Genomic DNA, 20,727 nt, shown 5'->3' with positions numbered 1-20,727 from the left:
AAAGACGTGGAATGGATATTTGAAATATTTGCACTGCAGAGACGCTGAAACATTGCCATTATTTTCACTTTGCGACTTTTAATCAAGAGATTAATGATCAAGATATTGAGGAACTAATAATGACATGTACAATTGAAAGGTTCGCGGTCTGGGTATTAATTCAAGGCGGCGATTCATTTATGAAAGCCTGCACCGAGCGTTCTGCAGAAGCCACTGTTTGACTAGTACCAAACTCCTCCTGATGTAAAAAGTGTTTTCCAATGTAATATAAGGCAAGGACAGTTTGTCAAGAAATCAGGCCTATAGATCGTGATTAAAAATTGGCGTCATTCCTCTGGGGGTGTTGTCTGCCATCAGTTTATATTGCAAGTGAAAAAATCGATAAATGGCACAAAATTTATGTTTTGGTCGCTATCCAGAAGGACTGCAACTATATAGTTCAGGACATATTCCGCCCACTGGGGGGTAATTTAAAAACATACGGCTCATAACGCTCTTCGAATACGAAAATATTTGAATTTTCCCATTAGAAACAGTTTGATAAGAACACATAAACGTATAAGGTGGCCACCACGATCACCGGACCTAAGAACTCGATATTTTTTCTTTGAACATCTTGATCAGAGAACTCATGAGGCCTATGAAAAATAACAAACCAAAATGACTGTTTTAAATCCAATTAATACTTTCCCACTTCGATAATAATTTGTTAATGTCGGATGCTTAATTAAGAAGAGGTTATACTATTTTTAGACCTGTTTAATTACAGTGCCTGCTTACATCATTGACGGCATTTGCATCTCTTTTAAGCTTATAAGGAACGTAATTTTCTTGCTCATCAACCCGAACTCGACAGTTGGAGCTTTTGGTACGTAGTGTGCATAAAAATGTGAGTTATTGTTCTATAAAAAATGCATTATTAGTTTGAGCAGCAACATATTTCAGACATCCTGTAGGTACATTGTTTGTTAATTCAGTGTCAATCCCGCAAAAATACATCTATTTGTAAATTTGCATTCAAATTGTCTTACTTGAGAAGAGTTTTCGTTTCCTAAATAGTTGATTGATGCAAAAACTCATTTTAGCATTTTTTTGCAAATGTCTTCGGCATTCCCAGTAGGACTAAAGAAGCAAATCACAGATCCAAGACTATCACATTTTCGTATTCGCAAATCATTTATAAAACAAACATCGATTTGTGAAGTTAGTAATGCAAATCTGCGCTCCCATATGTGGTGCTGTAAGTAACCCAACCGGATGCTAACGCTATCGGTAAAGAGCCGACATCGAGGAGTGAGCAAAGAACAAAGCAGGTATTGAAACAGATAAAAAAAGAAATCGCCGGACACCCAAACAGAAACAAAAGCCGTGTAGGTGAAATGAGTAATGTGAATAATGAAGAATCGATCGGCTGGACAACTCTAAAGCTCGATTTATATCTTTCACCTTGCAAAAGTGAAACAGTACCCCGGTTCTGACGCATCGACTGGCTCGGTCAAGAAGAAAAAGTTAAAAGGTTGCCGCCCACATGTTGTTGTGTAATTGAAAGCGCTATAAAACGGATTACCACCAATTTTTTTTTTGTTGGTCGATGTTCGCACATTTAAGGTGTTACAATGGGCCTCCGAACTTCGAGTTAAATCCGACCGAACCATGTGGAAAGAATCATGTAAAATTCCTCAGCTAGTTTCTTATCGTCATAAATCAAACCATAATTGATTTCGTATCATTCGGCACGCTTGGAAATAAAACACTCTCCAAGATAACCGGTCAACATCACGCTATACAATGGTCATTCGTTTTCACAGGAATTTTAATTGATCTTCTCGATTTTAACTCGAGCAACGCTCTTCTACAAAGTCTCGCATCCGACATAGTTTGACGGTGTATCGACGACCAACTGTTCTTACATCCTAAATCAGGAAATGTATCTCTAAATAGGAACGACTTGTTTATCGATTGTTATGGAGCTTAGCTCTGGGATTTATTGTTATGTCTCTCAGAATCTATAATGGCTGAAGTCGGCTCTGAGTAATCGATTCGATACAGTAAACTGATCAAGATGAGAAAATCATAAATCAACGCGATCTGCTAAAAGCCAGCTAAATAGCGAAACAACCTCACCCAAAAGATGACACTTAACAAGTCGTCGACTGCATGGTACATTACAGACAACATTTTCATTACATGTGAATCAAGCCAGATTGTAACTGAATTTCAGTCAATCACAAACCTACAGAAAATTTAAAAAATATGATTTCAACATTGTTTTTTTGTCCATAAAGGACCATCTCAGTGTCCAGTACAACATTTCTAATTTTCCCCTGGCCTTAATAAAACACACGTAACTTCAACGGAAGTGAAAAGGAAGCTCTAGGGAAGACGGAGCTAATTTGAGCTAGTTTGATCGAACGACCAAAGAGGAAAAGGCTGCTTCACATATTTGCGTACATAAAATAGGTGTCACTTTTTTACATTAGTGGATGGAAACCCTTTAGTGAGCAGCTAATAATAAGAGGAATTCAAAAAATAATGAAAATACCGAAATAACAATAAGCGTTTGCTACTAATCGAAGTGGAGTTTATCCCTATTTCAAATGGACTATGAAATCCACCAAATTAGTTCCAATATTTCAAAGATTATTATTATCGTTTATTACGATATATCGATACCGTTATTTGAAAAGTTCGAGCATTTCGTGCTTATTAACGGTTGCTGATGAAAGGTTTAATCTTTCTGATAGTTTATCCTTAAAACGGCGCTATTTTTTATAAAATAGATAATAAAACAAGTTTCCAGTTATTTCACGTAAGCACCGAAAGTACTGAAACCATGATCATAAGAAAATACTCAATACATTAATTTAATGATCAAAGTTAGTTTAATATTGCTTTTAATTAAAATGAGAACGTATTTTTTTTATAAAAGGGCAATTGATTTGCAATTGAAAAGGTAGAGAGGGTATGAAAATCGCTGCATATGTTCAAAGGATAAAATCATTCATTTTAATGCTATAAAATTAAAGAAGATTTGCATCGCATTTCCAAAGGATTTTCTAATTTGCTTTGGAAAGAAAATGTGGTATATGGTTTATGAAGGACGTAAAAGAAACGAAAAGGACAATGTTATCACAGAAAAACTACATTCAGCAGTTTTTTATAACAGAAAAGATAGAGTGAGATTGTAAAACAATGTTTTGCAACACTATTGGAATGTTTTTGAATGCTACCACCGTTTGGATCCAGATTTAAAAAGATCGTTATGTAACGAAACAAAATGATGAAAAACTCTTCAACTTGAGAAAAACCTAAATAATTTAGTATGCAAATAAAAGACATATTAGTAATTAGTAAGAGCTTAAATGCAATATATAACCAGAAGAAATCATTGAAGCACAAAAATTTATAGTTTTAAACTGTTTTGTATCCTGAAACACTTGCTGGACGCACGTTTTATGTTCAATTAATTTCAATTAACTCCGAACTAGTTATGGGGTAGGGTAACACTTGCTACCCTACAACTAATATTAAGACAGTTGTTGAAATTTTGCAATAAAATTTTCTTTCACTGCTGGAAATACGATCTGCAATTGGTATTACAAGCTGGATGAACTAAATCTGAAAATACTCAATGCCGCGCTCTTTACAACGCAAACTCGATATGATAAACTTGGAATTACTATAGCTATTTGAAGCAATATCCTCCATTGGAGACAGATTATCTACAGGTAATGGTGCGTTTCAAATTAAGTCAAACATGCTGTTTTATGGGTTTTTTGGTCGCAATGATTGCATTAACATCTGCAGTTGGCATGAGAGTCACACACGATACACTATTATGGAACGGTTTATAGCGTCACTTTTTCCCGATAAAAGAAAATTTTATATGAGTCCCATGCATTTGGCAAATCACCTAATGCTTAATCGATTGCCATCAACATCAACAGAATGTTTTTGAGCAGGTAAAGTGCCACGTTATTAAATAGCAAAAGATGGCACAGTAAACAAAAGCTACAATGCCATAAAGAAACTTTTAACGCAAAACTATAAATATTATCAATTCGATATGTACCCAAAAAATCCGTTCGCAAGCTTTTATGAAACTCCGTTACGTTAATTAGCTCGACCTTTGCTTCTCTCAACAATTATTTTTCTTTTAATGCTTCTCTTACCTAATCGTATTTAAAGTAATTTTTTGATAAACCGATGAGACGATGAGATGGGATACAAAAAACTGATAATCAATAGAAACAGAAATGTGGGGAAGAAGCCATCGGAAATTTATTTGAGCTCCTAGCAGCGAATTTTAGTAACTAGAGAAAACTCTTTCTATGTTTGATATCCTTTAAATCCTATTTGAGCCAGAAAAGGCTAACGAACAATGGTAAATTAAGACAGACGTGTTTGTGAAATGAGCACAATTAAGAACTATTATAAAAATCGGTTTCACTAGTGTCCTACTGGAATTTCTTGTACGTGTAATAGGTGCGTTGGCAAACAACTCCAAATAGATCCATTAGAGAAAGTAACTTAATTGCAGAGTTGATTTTAATTCAAATCGAGCGGCTGCAAGTAGCTGGAGGCGACCAGAGTGGGAAATTTCAATTTCAAATCGATAAATCTGGTTTTTATTGGCTGAAAGATTGCCTTCCTTAGTTAGAGACTTACTTCAAATGGCCGCGTAAAAAAAGCGGACTCTTCTTCTGTTCTTGGTAGTAGTTACTTACAGAAAGTGGTAGTTGGAATGTAAACATGGTGCGTTGAACCTGAATAGTATTCACTTTTGCTTTTGTCTAAGAACTTATGCATTTACGACACTCACCTAAATTATGGAAAATACAAGAAGAAGAAGAAAATAGCTTTTATTTTTCGCAATCTTTCTCAAGTTTATCAAATTAACTTTCTTGCAGTTTATGGATAAATAATTATCATTCATTGCCATTTCGCAGCTTCTCGGAGCTGATGTGCCACTAATAAAACGGTTTATTTTTGCAACTTTCTTGGCCTTTTTGGTATGATGTCCACATTTATTTTTCAATGACCTCCTTTTTCCATCTCACCACTCACACTCTGTACTAGGATTGGTAGGCGTGGCTTTAAAAAATATTGTTTGTAGTTGCATGTCTGAATGCCATAAAGGAGCTGGTTTGGCTTTTCCAAAGTGTAAAAATACCTCTGCAATGGCGAAAAAAACCAAAAACTCCATGGTTAATTGGCCTTAACTTAACAGCATACTGAAGCGGAAAATGAGGAATTCCAAAAATGCATTATCTCGCCTGACCGTGCTTAAACCAGAGAAGCATCCACTAAAGCCGGTGGAGGAATCTTCGATTTCAATTTAAACGAATAAATATATCTCGATTAACATTTCTAGAACCGTGTTGCAGCGACGCGGTACCGCGCAGCACAAGCGGGGTATCCGATGTTTTTCTCTCGTAAATTTCATGAAAGCGACAGGTGCGCGCAAAAAAGCAAGATGGGAATTTTAAACGGTGCCGAACCATCGTTGGTACCCTTCCGACCATCCAAATCAACCAACTTGATTAGTTTGTAACTTTTGTCTTTTGCCTTTTCAAACCATGGCGAGGCTAAATTGGCCGATTCTTCTCATTGCTCGATAAATCGTTCAAATTGTTCACTTAGTTCACTGCATAGTTGGTCAGGTAGTTAAATGAATGGCCAATTATATGTGCAGTCTTTGTGGCCACACGGACCAATCATGTCACTTGCATTCAAGGGCCATTCATTTGTCAATAAGAGTGCACATATCCTATAAGTTATGGCCGTTGTAAAATGGGCTCATGAGCGATCTCAGGGGAAAGATTAAAACTTGCTTGTATTTGGGTTCTTGCACGGCAGTCTACATCGTTTCTCAATAGTAAGTATGCAGAATTGGCTGCTGCTTAACATCAACTTTATATAAACTGCTATCAATATTTATAGCATTTGAAACGTAGGATTTTTCTTTCACTTCAGTAGTCTTTCCCGAAGCCTAAATATCTTATATTTCTTGTGGTTCAAATTGAGGAAACTGTTTGCTCTTCTGTCTGCAGGAATAGATCAGGAAAACTCCTCGACTGGTGAAACAGCGGCCTTATCTATCGGCCTTTATTCGGGAAACAATCAATCATCTCAATACATAAAAAATATATTCCTAGAGAGCGATTAGGTACCTTTGTTATACGGTGATTCAATATTGGCTTTAGGTAAGGCAATGTTCACAAATACTTAATATATTTGCAAAAAACTTTGATCGCACTAGCAAATGACGGTTTTCTTATATTTAAAAGGCAAACAGAAAAAGGCACCATTTCTCTGATTTAAATTTGTCACTCTAACCAGTTTTGTCAGGACAATATTGGTAATAGAAGGATAATTTGATAGTTTGAATGATTCATATACCTAGTTGATTTTAGGTTATCGATTGTTCCAAAGCAACAAGGCGTAACTATTCAAAGGCGTTTGGAATATGGACGATTGAAAAGTCGATGAATATTTACAAGAACCATTTAAAGTTAGCGGATTGTATAAAGACAAATGATTTTTCACTGATTGCGACGCGGTTAGATTGGAAACAGATGGATCTAGCAGGCATCAGCAGAGTATGCTAAAAATATTTTCAGTTCGATAACAAAGAAACCCTAAATCTACCGATGATGATGTTCTTAGACGCTGATGAGTTAAGAACAATTAAAAATAAATAAAGATATTTGGAGTAAAACAAACTGAAATGGAAATCAAGAAAACATTTTTTTAGTTTGCTTCAGAATCAATTTTTGGCAATTACTTACAAGATGTGTAATTTTATGTTTTCTAATGTTGCATTCCGTCTTTCAGTCAATATCCTACTAATGAACGTTGACAAAAATATATTGAATTGAAATGAGAATGTAATTTTTTTTTAACAAACCATCCATCCATAACAAACCAAAATATCGTTCTAGAGTTTCCTCAGAGGAAGAAAATGTGCTTTGAGTCATCAATATCACCGGTTCTATCTTTAAATACGCAAAACTCTACAAAAACAACATAAAATGCGCGAAATATTATGTTTCGATGGGAAATGCTTCAAGACGTCCTACTTTTGTGTTGAAACCTGAGTACTGCAATGGTTTCCTGCATATTCGTTCTCTATCGGTGCAGTGGGAACATTTTAAACTAAGTCATATAGAGCGGCAATAACGGATTACGTTTCGCTATGTTAGAAAAGGTCGAGTTACAAGCAACTCGATAATATCTAGGAAATGCCCTACGCAGTAGCTGCGGTTTCACACAAAGACCTGAAACCAGTTGTCAGCTCAATCTACACCATCAACCGTGGCACTTTGTTAACACTCCACAACGTTTGTATTTGTATTTTAATAAAAAAAAAACGCTACAAGAACAGAGCCATTATCGATTCTCGTTCAGCTTTTACACACAGACGATTAAGTTGTTTCATTGTGGGCTTGTATCAAGTTTGTTATTTCTAGCTGATTTAATGACATGCTTAATGAATTAATTGGAAACAACTCATTTTCGTAGAAAATGGGACGTTTAGGTCATTTATATTTATTTTTCGTTCCTCTAATTTAAATATCTGAAACATGCAAAAACGTGGAATCTGGAACGAAAACGTTATTTTGCAACAATTAAATGCGTGATAAAAGATAATATTGACTTAATAATAATTTCTAGTTCATTTCTGCCAATTGTCTCTTCTTTAAATATTTGATTGCTTATTCTTCAAACTCAAATTATTGGAATTTGAATTACAACAGGTTCCTTCACATTATGTCCAAAATATTCATGCAGGGGCGAATTTGACTTGCACAATCGACTCAAACACGGCGCTGCTTTTTTCGAAGTTTCCCAAGTCCCACTCGATCCACATAATTCGTTTTGGTATCGTTGGATAGAGAACTGAAAATTCGATTGAGCCATAGTCACATGTGTGAGGAAATTTGGGCAGTTTTAATCCAGAAAACGAAATTTGAATATCAGACGCTTAAGTGTAAGATTATGCCAAAATTCCATGTTCTCAGTCCCGTTTTTGCTCATTTCTCGGAAATGAGCTGGAACGCTAATTTTTAACATCATACCAGAGGGAAATAAATGGTCATTTAAGAAAGTGAAAAACGTATTGATTTGAAGGAGTTTTAAATTTGCGTGTTTCTTTTGGAGTTGCAAAATCGAGTCAAACATGACGCTGCTTTTTTCGAAGTTTCTCAAGCCCCATTCGAGCCACAGAATTCGCTTTGGTATCGTTGGATAGGAAATTGAATATTCGATTCATTCATAACAACATGTGTTCGGCAATCAGGGCAGTTTTGACCCAGAATGCGAAATTTGAATATCAGACATTTAGGTGCAAGAGTCGGCCAAAATTTCAAGTTTTCCATCCCGCTTTTACCCATTTCTTGAAATAAAAATGATCAAGAACGCTCATTTTCACATAATTCCAGAGAGCAATAAATGGCCTTTTTAGAAAGTGATCTATCGATAAGGAAATGTTGGCAATTTTCTCAAAAAGGGCTTGATTTCCAGAAGTTTTAAATTTGCGGTTTTTTTTTTAGTTGCGAAATCGACTTAAAAATGACGCTGCTTTCTTCGAAGTTTCTCAAGTACCATTTGAGCCACAGAATTCGTTTTGGCATCGTTGGATAGAGAATTGAAAATTCGATTCGGTCATCACAGCATGTGTGACGAAATGCAGTTTTCATGCAGTTTTGACCCAGAAAGCGAAATTTGAATATCAGACATTTAGGTGCAAAATTAAAAAACATTTTATGTTTTGCGTCCCGTTTTTGCTCATTTCTCAGAAGCAAAATGATCGAAAATGCACATTTTCACATCATTCCAGAGAGAAATAAACGGCCTTTTTAGAAAGTGAACCATCGATAAATAAATGTTGGCAGTTTTCTCAAAAACAGGCTCAATTTCAAAAAGAAGTCCAGTAATAATTTAGTGAAATAACTATTTGGCTTGCTTCTCAGCAGGATACAAAAACAACCAGGTTGCGACTAAAAATCAAAATGTATGTAGTTCTTTAAAGAAACAATTTAGAACAATTCTACGGGTTTGTTCTGAAAACACGGGTTTTCGTATATGTGATGTTTTTCTGCTTTAAAGTCAAATTTCTTCAAAAAACCCTATACAGTGAAAAAACAGCAGCTGATCCAAAAACATGACACTTCAAACCGTTCCAACTGAAAATTATCTCCATATGACAATAGTGATTAAGTTTGCTTTTATTTTTATATTGTTTTATTTTATTCACAAATGTTACTCAATCTATTATAATTAAATTAGCTACATCGTCACATCTACTTAATCAATGCAACAATTTCGTGAATTCGGCGGTTTAATTCCTGATTATTTTTAATACCAGTCGTAAAAACTTTACGATTCAAGTCCTGTTACGGAAGAAAGTCACATGCGGCCAGTTTTGGCGATTTGGCTGGCCAAGGGTAGTCACCATATATGTAAATTAGCTGCTGTTCGCATCGCCATTAATTCGTTTTTACACGATAGCAGTTATAAATAATTGAACAGAAACTGAATAAATCTACGCAAATATCAGATGATGCATTGTAGTTCGTTTTTTTATAAGGAGTTTCTTTAACTATTTTAAAACGAGAAGTCAGTTCCCATGATTCCATATCGGATGGACGTTTTCGAGGCGTAAAATTCGTCAAAGTGTTAATGTGCAAATCAAAGCAAAACATCCTAAGTTCTTACGGAAAACCGAACTAGTCAACGGTCCTAAACAACGAATGGACGTTTGGAAAAATATTAATACCATTCTGTTTCAGACTTTAGCTGATGGCAACCACATTTTACTTCAGAACCACCCCGCGTTTCATTGAGCACCTGCTGCGTTAGGCTATATATAAATGCCGATTTTTTTCAACTGAACGCACCTGTCATAGTATAAGTGATGCCACTTGGAGCAGGTATATTCCAACTGTTAATAACAAAAGGTGTACTTTGAAGACACCAAAGTAGACTTTTAAAAAAGCACTCCCGCATGATAACTGTTACTCCAGTAACAGACACTCACTCTCACTTGCACACTGTCCATTTAAACCACTGAATTCTAGAAGAATTCTAGTGTATTCTCGTTGAAACAAAGCCAAGGCCGGGGGGTTCCGAACCATAAGCAAAAGCTGTTTTTGCATGAATTCCCCAAAACAACTTCTCTGAAAACTTTCGCAACTAAAGTTCCCGCGATAATCGAATGAAAGTACCGCAATTCTACAAGAGCGAGCCCGTTTCTTCAGCAGTACCAGTACCAACTGGCTGCCGACTGACAAGCGAGAGGCATGGCACGCCGCGATGGCGATAGCCACCTAAGAGACGCCTCCTTTGACTTGCTGCCGATGCCGATGAAGCTAATATAGTACCTGGATGGCTGGAAACAAAAGAACCGATTGCTGGTGGTTCAGCCTACACCGAATTCCTCCATAAACATCAACTTGGAAGTGTAAAGTTGATCGATGATGAGGTTGAGTAGCTGGTTTTAGATGTTTGTTGGACACAGAAAGCAGACTGTGTGAGAAGGAGGTTTGAGGACATTGAAATCTTAAGACCCAGCAAATGCATGGTTAATGAAGTCGAGTGGGAGTGATCCTGAAGAGTCAAGAGATTTATCAAGAATTTGAGACTTGCTCACTTCCAGGCATTTTGAGACTCAATGTCCAGCGCTTGGCACACTAGAAGATGATCATTCTGCGACCAAACAGTGGGAAATATTTCTAGTTAAGAAAGGACCGCTACTTCAACAGAAGGTTGTTATTGAGGAAAACAGGAGAAAATCAACAGACATCCATTGATGTTTCGCTCAATAAATCGATCAGATTGGGTGTTTGTAGGGACAAATTGACCTGACGAAGAAGCGGATAGCACAAATTACTGGCTGTCACGAAGTGGCTGCTCCTGCGACGAGATTCAGGAAACGTTGGTCGCCAATACCGTTCGTTGCCCGTTTACTGATTATTAACAAGACCGTCACGATTTTCTCCACTGGGATTAGTGGGCTTTGATCGAAAAATTATGCCACTCCAAAATCAAATTTCCGGTTGAAAGCCAAACCAGTTATCGACGCTAATCAATTCAATGCAATAACGAAGAAAACTTCCAAATGAACCAAACTAACATCAATTATTATTATTAAAATGAGCCATTCGGATAATAATTCTAATCCCAAATCAAAATTAATTCCTGGGTTTCAGTCATTTATTGTCTTTATTTATCAATTACAATACGTTTCGGTGTATTTTTCCACCATCATCAGTTTTTGATAAATAAAGACAATAAATGACTGAAACCCAGGAATTAATTTTGAATTGGAATTGAAACACAGTCAGGAAAGTATATACAAATAATTATAATGCAATGAGACATTGAGTTTGGATAGATTAGTTAAACATTAAATTCCAGGAAATAGGCATGATGATACAATTTTCACAAAACAAATTTTAAAGTTATTTAAAAGTCAGAGAAGTTAAACGATGCTTATACTTATACAACTACATGCAAAACCTCCAGCCACCTCGTCTTCAAATGTGCAAGCGATCACTGAATAAATTTTGCGCAGTTAAAGATCAAAACTTCTGAGCGAGCCATAAAATTAAATATTCGTTAAAACCGCCAACTTATATTCCTGTGTTTGCATAAACTAAAAACTTATCAACTTACCAGCAGTATACCGGTTTTAATGATTGTTGCCTAATTTATAATCTTATTGCTCTTTTTGCTTTCATTGCTATTTACTGCACTCCAATTTAAATTGTTAACAAAAAAATGGATAATAATCAAAATTCTTTGGTGCACGTAATCCAGGAGACAAAGATATTCAAGAAAAAACAAAATTGGTGTATGAAACGTGCAATAATAAAATTGCTTAAACAACTATAGAAGTTGAAAATTACACCATTAAGAAGGTTGTAGTGTTCATTGGGAAACCATTTGCCTACAATATAAATGCAACATTTCCCATTTTTTCCCAACACTTTCATTCCGTAAATTCCACGGATCTAGATATTGATCGGAGGCTATTGAAACTTGGTCTGATCGTAGTAAATCAAATTAAGAACAACCTTAGCGTCCAAAGGTATTGACTGTGGTCTTTCGTATAACTTTATAGCTTCATCTACTACACGTGCAGCTCATAAGTCCGTCGTAAAAAGAGTAGTGGAAATGAATACAAATGGACACTTTAGAAATGGCCATAGAATTGTGTGTGCATGCCGCAAGTCCAAAGATTCTAAATCTGGTCGTTCGACAGGAGCTGTAGTGCTTGTATTATATTGTAATGACATTGGATTACATATTTTTCTGATGTTGCGCTAAAAACCGCAACTAGTTCACTATGGGGCTTCTCAATCTGGTTCTAGATAGATTTTGCATGACGCAAAGCTCATCAATAAAACAATTCGTCATGTACAACATGTCCTTGAAGAAACAAATAGGCAAAAGTCGTGGATGGTTTTTTCCCAGTTGAAATTGAAGAAATTGCAGGGACGTGCGGAAAACGTTCTCTCATATGGGTGTTTTAAGGCGTAAGATCGGACAAAACCTATTAAATAAAATTTAAGACGACAGAGCAACCAAACAGTTAAACAAATACAAGTAACTCCGAAAGTTGAATCTTAAAATTCAAAACATGAAGTAATAATGTACGCTAAAATAGAGACAGAACAGTTATGAAGCAAGACGCTAACAAATGTTCTGAAATTAAGAATTATAATAAAATGAAATCATTAGAATTAGAGAAATAGCAAATTCGTTTGATGTCGCTTGAAATTTAAAAAATATATAAAACTTATTGAAATCTGACTTAAATACAGTTGATTATGTAAACATTTATTACTTTATTTTATATTATTATACTACAACAAGATAGTTTAATTTACTGATAAGCAACTGAGCTTTTTGCATTTTGATGCATGCTGTCTTATTTTCGTCTAATAGAAAGCTCGTATGTACACGGAGTTTGTTTAAATCAGCAGGAGTTCAGGGATCGATGGAAAATATTAATTTAAATAGGAAATATTTTCCAAATTGGTCTGGCGGACAGTTTGAGAGGGCAAAACTCACTTTCTAGAATAAATTCTATATTGAATGAGGAAGAATTGCTGGACTTAAAACAAGGTAATTTATTTCTTTATTTTCTTTAAAGTCTGCATTTCAAGACAAGTTCTTTTCTTTGGAGATTCGGTCTAGGCAGTGGTGATAAAGAAAATAAACTCTTATAAACATTATCGCTTGTTTAAAGTCTTCGCGTCTTCGAGTTTTGATATTGTAATCTAGATGGGTGGATAATCTTTTGGGTGGTTTTTAATGTGGACTTAGTGTAGTGATTGAAACGTACATACTTTTCGAAAGTATAATAAAAAATCCTTTTTCTTTCAAAATCTAGATTTGCCCAGTCGGTAAAAAAATGATGCTGAGTCGCTGTATTACGGTAAGTCACAGAAAATCACATTTTATGGCAATATCTTAGTATCAAACTACTTATTGTGCAACATGGCAAACTTTACAAAACTGAAGCTTTTTGTAAATAGGGTTCTAGAACAACTTTGCCTTAAAGTATGGTTTTTTAGTAATTGGTAAGCTTCTGCTACTCTTCGCAATTAGCTTGGCCGTATACATCGAACATTTAATTAATACATAGTTAGTTTAACTTTTAAGTAACTAAACTTAAAGGGGAAAGGAAAAGAATATTGAGATTGTCACCTGATAATATTTCAAAACCGTAGAAAAGCTGCGGTTTTCTGGTAATTTTATTTCAAATGAAACTTACAATTTGCAACACTTTAATGGTTGAAGACTGGAAATTTGATCCTAATTAATACTATTGAAAACAATAAATATTGAAAATCACGTTCTAATTATGTTTTACAAATATTTAATTATTTTCGCATAACTTCTCGCACTATGGCTTATGTTCAATTTTAGCAAACATGACTAGAATAAACATGGCCCCTCACTAAGTTCCTTATGAGACGCCTCTGCCATGTGAGCTTAGTGTTTAAACGTATCGAGCGATTTTTAAAAGCCAGACCGATTAATCCCGCTCAAAGAAGCCAAGCTGGGTAGTTAATTTTCTAAAGGTTTATCTTGTTGGGCCGCCGGCCTCGCTCTCTAATGACGATATGATTTTCGTATTTTTAACGGGTCGATTAAATGACCAGAGGATGATGATTGAAACTAGAACGAATGCCTTAAATTAATCACCAGCTAAGCAATTTCACGGTCTTCCAACCTGGTGATAAACTATGAAAGCGAAATAGTTCAGCGACTTTTCCATCCAGCGAATAGAACAGGAATTGGGAGTTTTTTTCGCTCTAATTTACAAGACACGTTTGGATTGTTACAAAGAATAAAACACCCTGAATATTACATGGTCTAAGCCTGCTGTTAAATCCAGAAACTGATGCATATCAATAGAATTATTATGCTAAAGATAAGTGGATATAATAAAATAATAGCGTTGTAAACACAAGAAGTAAACGTCCAATATATTAACCAAAACAATACTCAAACTTGGTATGATTTATTTATGAAAATTGAAAACTCTATGGTTATTCAGTCATGTTTAATATTCCGAACCGTTTGGACAAAGCGTAAAGTGCTCGAAACAATGACATACATTCCGCATTATTTATCACTCACTAATTGGCTTTATCCATATTTAGGCAAAGCTTATGCTATTTTTCAATGAATTTCGTAAAGCTTGCGTGATTTGTGTATGGCTGTGCTTTGGAAGTTTATAGATTATGTCTAGTGACAGATAGAAGGTCGACAGTGGAAAATCTCGATGCCATAAATATATCAAAATGCACATATTTCATGCTAGAATTGTCTCTTGTTCCATAAATGGCATACCATTTAACGTATTCACAATTTTTATGGATACAAAGCTCACTTTGCCGAAGAATTCCATAAAATATGAATGAATACATATTTACAAACCAATACTGAAAACGCATCACTTAAATCAGATGCTCTAAAAATTGGTTTAAAAGGAAAATAAAAAAATTTTACATGCTCTGTAAACCGTTTGCTTGGGAATATTTAACATTTGCTTTCTGAACGAGAACTATTACAAAGAAATAAATACAAGAACACTGAACTGTATCTAATTAAAAATAATACTTCAATATCTTATTCTTTTTGTGAAAGCGAAATCGCCACATTGCAAAAAGTGCTGTGGTGTTAATTACATAAAGTTTGACTGAAGTGAATAGTCTAGGACGAAATTATGCAGTAAAAAATCATATTTAATCATTAATTTTGTTTCTATAATTAATTAATTGAGAATCCACCAGCTCATAAGCAAAATGTAAATCCTTTGATAAATGTGCACTTTCCGTAGATGAGAGCCCTTATGCTGACATCCGAGTAAAAATGTTAATTGAAAGAGAATTTCAATGAGAAAGACGTTAGTGCCGTTATACAAATGTTTCCATTTTGCCAGAATTTAAAATTTAATACTTATCCGTATGTTACAAAATAAGAAATACCTATAAGAAAAATTTTGGCGCTGATTAGTTTTAGATCACTTTATGTTAGTTACAGAAATAAGCGGTTAAAAAGATACGCACAAATATCTTAATTTCATTATCCTTAAACGATTGATTCGAAATGCTTACGTTTTAGATAAAGATCCTTTAGTAACAATAACTCAATGGGAGGTCGGGTTGAAAGCACATGTTGACATTTCAAGCTCCGTTGTAAGATGTGATCGGTAGACCGAAAACAAACATTACTTAATTTTAAATATGAGCAATATTTTTTTATAACTATTGACATTAGAGCGGCGTGTATTTTACGGTCGAGTAGTAGCACAGCGTGATCAAATATTCGATTTTCTGTTTTGTATACGAATAATGTAGGTACAGCCTATTAGGAGGCTAATATGTGGGGCTTATTGTGCAGTTTTTTTTATGATTAATAATAAATTTTGCTATTGGTATTTGAATTGAGTAACTGTACTAAAATACCGTTTTCCAATTTAGATGTCAATTATTATCATAAAGGTCCTGCACGAGACGAATGCCTTGATTCTAGCTAGGTAACAATAATTAAAAACTGTAATTATAATTAATTTTAAAATTTTTATTGCCTGCGTCGAATCATTTTTTTTTTAAATCCATTAGCAAAATAAATTATTCGAGCTTTACTTCCACATGGATATCTTGAATATTTTTTTCTGTATGAAACATCCAGATTTCTCACCAATAAAACAGAGTTTCCGATCTCATTTTCCGATCACTTATCATTGTTCAACAGTCCGATGAATCGAAGCCCTTAAGTTCTGTTAAATTATAGATGATTCCATAAAACAAAGAATATATTTTGGTGGTCATTGAAAGGTAAATCTGAGATTTTATTTTCTTCTTCCACTCTCTTCTGAAAATAAACAAACTTTTTTCATGATAAATGTGTTGGGTCTTTACGTGTCGTCCAACAGTTTAAATCAACCGATTATCGCCATCGACATGGTTCCTATTTTCAGAAAATGTTAATATGTTCCATAAATATTTGATTAATTCGGCTTATCTATGAAATGAAACGGTGTTTATTTTACGCATATGGGCTCATAAAAGTGGACATCGAGTTGCTCAATATGGACGCCGTATTATTTAAAAGGCCGTTAAATGAGCGGTGTCAATGGTTCTGATTAAGACAACGATCTTCGAGAATGCTTGTAAATATAGTCGTTCGGATGTTAAACGTGAAAATTGTAGGTCTCGGAATGTATAAATTATAAATATCGTTAATTTTCGGCTTTAAATGTGACAAGCGATAAAACTAACACGTTTATAACTATTTGAACATGTTATAGTACGACGCTGTATGTTCAATAATTTCTTCACATTTGTATCTGAATTTTTCAATTTTAGTTCATAATTCAGTTTGGTACAGTTGGTCGAAGTCCATGGCAGCTTTACTGAATAAGAGACGAAAACATCGTAGTTGTAATGTATTGAACGAGTAAATAAAAAATAAGCCTTTTTACATACAGTTTTTACAAAAATGGCGTTTTTGTAGTTATCTCGATATTCTTCAAAAAAAGCTTGAAAGTTTTTCATTGAAGTTAAGAAATTGATAAATACAGAATGGCCATAGAACAATAAAGCCTACAACATCGGAACAACGTAAGTAACGACGACAAATAATTATTTTTTTGCAAAACGGCAACTATACTACTATGCGTTAAAATTCGATTGAGTTCTAACTTGAAACTCGAAAATCGAAACTGAAAAATTGGCAACGAACGTTTGTTTGCGTCAACCTGAATGTAATTAGTTAACCGAATTTATGCTGCATGCTCATTTAACTGCACTTATGCAACACAAACTATGACTTTTTAAAGTATCGCATAAACTTTTTCGAACTACCAGCAAATTTCGCTGGGTGCTTTAGACACAATTTTTTTCTGGAACATGCAGGTTATATGTTTCACACACTGTATATAAGTAGTAAGTAATACATGCAGCAGAAATTTCGGTATGTCAACTTTTGTCATAGCAATTTAAAAATATATTTGCTGCGATAATATAGATTTCAGGGAGTCAGAGGAAATTCCTTATTTAAATTATTTTAAATGAAAAAAATTATTCCTCAAAACTATCGAAACGTCTTTCAAACTAAGGGAGAATAGAGTTAACTTGTGCATAGAGCAGTGACAAGTCACGCTAGAAGCGAAAGATGACAATGGGAAATGATATAAAGACTATAAAGAAATCAAGTATGTTTTCAATGAAAACTGTAAAAATGTGTTCCGGGAACACGGTAGAAAGTTCTTTGTCCAAAGTGTATTATACATCACTATAATGTAGCTATAATATTTTTTCTAGTTTGTAAAACGGGAGTGAAAACAATTGAAATTTATACAGTATATATAACAGTTCCAGGAAAAGGATTTTTTGCAATCTTACTTAAGCGTTCTTCATTGTTGTACGTGGCGTTCACAATCGGAGTATCCGGAATTTAAATAATTCAATTAGTGAAAATCGGAAGGAAAAACATCATATGATTAGCCGAAACCGTGCAAAAAGCAACCGACTTACACCAATCTAGCTAGCATATCTTAAAAGTATCAAATTTTCCAAAAATGTCTGCAGCTGTGACCCAAGACACACCGTAAATATTTTATCAACATCGCTTTAACAAAACATCAGACTCCATTTAAAAAATCCCAATGAAAATTGACACCTTCTTAAAACTCTCACATACAAAAGGTTTCCCAGCACATTCTTTTTTCGACAACCGGCTTCTTTATTACTGATTACTGCGAACAGTAGAGCAAATGTCTTATTGCTGCAAGGTTCAAGCGGGTGGAAGCAAGTCAAGCACACTCGCTGAAGGATAATATGTCGATTCATCTCTGAACAACCAATTCGAAACAGCAAACATGTTGGTCACTCCATCAACGTCCCATACCAGACCAGACAAAACGTTACTTCAGTAAGCAAAGAAAACAAGAATTAAAAAACGTGAGAAAGCTCCGTTTAAAGCACTGAAACACATCAGCAGGGTGATAGGTTTATTCATATTTTTCAAGGCGTTCCGTAATTGGAAGCGTCATTCTATGTAAAAAACTCTTAACCCAACTGATTTAACCAGAAAAAAACCAAGAAAGCAGATTTATTTATTTGCTTAATAGGTATAAAGCAATACCATGAAACAACGATCAAAATAACAATTAAATACAGGCATCTTGAAGAAAGTTCAAGATCAAGATCATTACGATTTATACACCCAAAAAGTATATCGAAATCCGATAACAAGAAATACATACAATAGTCATGGCATGATGACGATGAAGATGAAGGAATATTTCACTTAATAAAAGCTCAGATCAATTTAGCGTTAAAAAATCAAATAAAAACCACTACAAATGTACAGAACTTCAACCGAAAATTTAAGCCTGAACAAATATTGTTACAGTAAAACTATAAAGGAAAATAGTTCACTCGCAGTCAATCGACAAAGTTTAACACTTTGCTGTAATTTTAAAGCACTTAAGTTTCATCGAAAAATTTTGCAATCGAAATTTTGATCACGATTCTTAGGACAGTTAAACTGAGCATATTCTTAGGACTGTATTTACCTACTAAATTCTTAAATAATAATGTACAGTTTTGATGTTGAATTGAAAACCAAAAAAGAAATAAAACCATTTGAGCCCATTATTCAACCATTTATGTAGCAGTTACTTAACATTAAGTTATTTCATGCTGCAAAGCGTTTTGAATAAAGAAAACGCAAAGCAACTGTATTCTTCTTCCCAGGCACTTGTGAACGAATGAAATGCTAAAAAGAACAACTCAAGATCAGAATGCGCGATTGACTTTGGATTTGATCATAATAATTAATATCGATCTTCTAGGATGATTTAATGGCAGGTATTTAGTTTTTTTTGCGTCGATTGTTCGCTTAATTGCTTGCTATTTAATAACCGGCGAATTCCAAGTCAAGATTATTATTGTTAGAAGATACCGACTGAATATCATTGCCGGAAAATGCTTTTCTATTGCCATTTATCTCAAAGTAGATCAAGTTGATGAGCAATTGAAGTTTTACATTGTGCTAACATTTGTTATTTTCAATAACAGTTTCTGCTCTGCATCTTGGACCACTTTTATTCCAGATATTGTTACACGCCAGATTTAAATCAATTCCAGTTCAACAAATTATGCTTGATCCTACTGAGGAGTGAGCCTAAATTAAAGAGTGAAGAAAATTCCGAAACAAGTGAAATTAAATCAATTAACAATCATAAATGTAATGTCTAATAATCATTAGAAAAGAAAAAAATTAACAGCAATGATTACACCATTATCTTTAATGTTGTATTACATTTCAATACACTATTCAAAGAAGTAAAAAACAAGACACAATGAACAGTTTTTGAAAAATAAGTATTAAAAACTGCATTTAAAATCAGTGACGCAGTTTTTTACATTGAAATTTCGGTCAGGTTTCTATAAAATTTCGGCTATTTTCCCAAACCTAATTGCTGCCAAGCTTCCAAGATAAAGTATTGCATGTCAAAATTCGATACACGAATACATTTATCATTCAAAAGCATTTAATATCTTCGAATGAATAAGAAAAAATTAAAAAACACACGAAGAGCTGCGTAACCTGCTGGTCATTATGCGGACGTTACATCAAGCAGAAATAAAGCTAATCCACCATTAAAATTAAAATCCGATGCTCAAGGGCCGGTTTATCATAACTCGGATCATAAATTGCAGTTGCCAGCACTTTACCAACTTCTTGCAGACGTTAATTATTTCATGAAATTTTTCGCCAATTTACAAGAAAATTTTCACAGCCGTAATACTGATCCAAGCGGTTTTTATCACGGCATAATAATACGATTGACCTTTTATTTCGCTACAAGTGAGCTAGTTTCTTAATTAATTTTCGATTAGTAAAGAACGAATAATTGGAGGAAGTCTGATTTATGAGTGAATGATTACCGGGGAATTTTAACGCTTAATTGGGCATGTGGGGCAATAATGCAACCAATTTTCAGAGAAATTATATATTAAAAGTTCGCAGTGGTTAAACCGTGGTACTTCTTTTATGGAAGTATTGGTTATAGGTTTTTTGATAATTTCAAGTTAATTAAATAAAGCTGTGCGTGAGATAGATTTGGGCATAATGGCTAAAAAAATAATTCGTTTAAATAACCCATTTACTCAATTTAGTTTAGAAACACTC

At 34.4% G+C, this 20,727-nt stretch overlaps 1 protein-coding gene across 4 annotated transcripts in view; it reads right to left on the bottom strand.

Moving 5' to 3' along the window:
- Positions 1-20,727, bottom strand: part of LOC109536006 (protein prickle) — a 244,034-nt gene that overhangs the window by 103,376 nt on the left and 119,931 nt on the right. For 3 of the 4 annotated variants that reach the window (XM_048667667.1, XM_048667666.1, XM_048667668.1), the window contains exon 1: positions 9,903-10,361. The exons of the other annotated variant lie outside the window; for it this stretch is intronic. The gene's annotated coding sequence lies outside the window, so the exon portion shown is untranslated. Of the gene's footprint in view, positions 1-9,902; positions 10,362-20,727 lie in introns of those variants that run through there. 4 annotated transcript variants of the gene reach the window in all.

This window comes from Dendroctonus ponderosae, unplaced genomic scaffold (genome assembly GCF_020466585.1).
Source record: "Dendroctonus ponderosae isolate FM_Combo_2020 unplaced genomic scaffold, Dpon_F_20191213v2 Dpon_F_20191213_6, whole genome shotgun sequence".
In the NCBI taxonomy this organism is placed as follows: Eukaryota; Metazoa; Arthropoda; class Insecta; order Coleoptera; family Curculionidae; genus Dendroctonus; species Dendroctonus ponderosae.
Note: the sequence above shows the minus strand (reverse complement) of the source record. Positions and strands in the feature narration are given on the sequence as shown.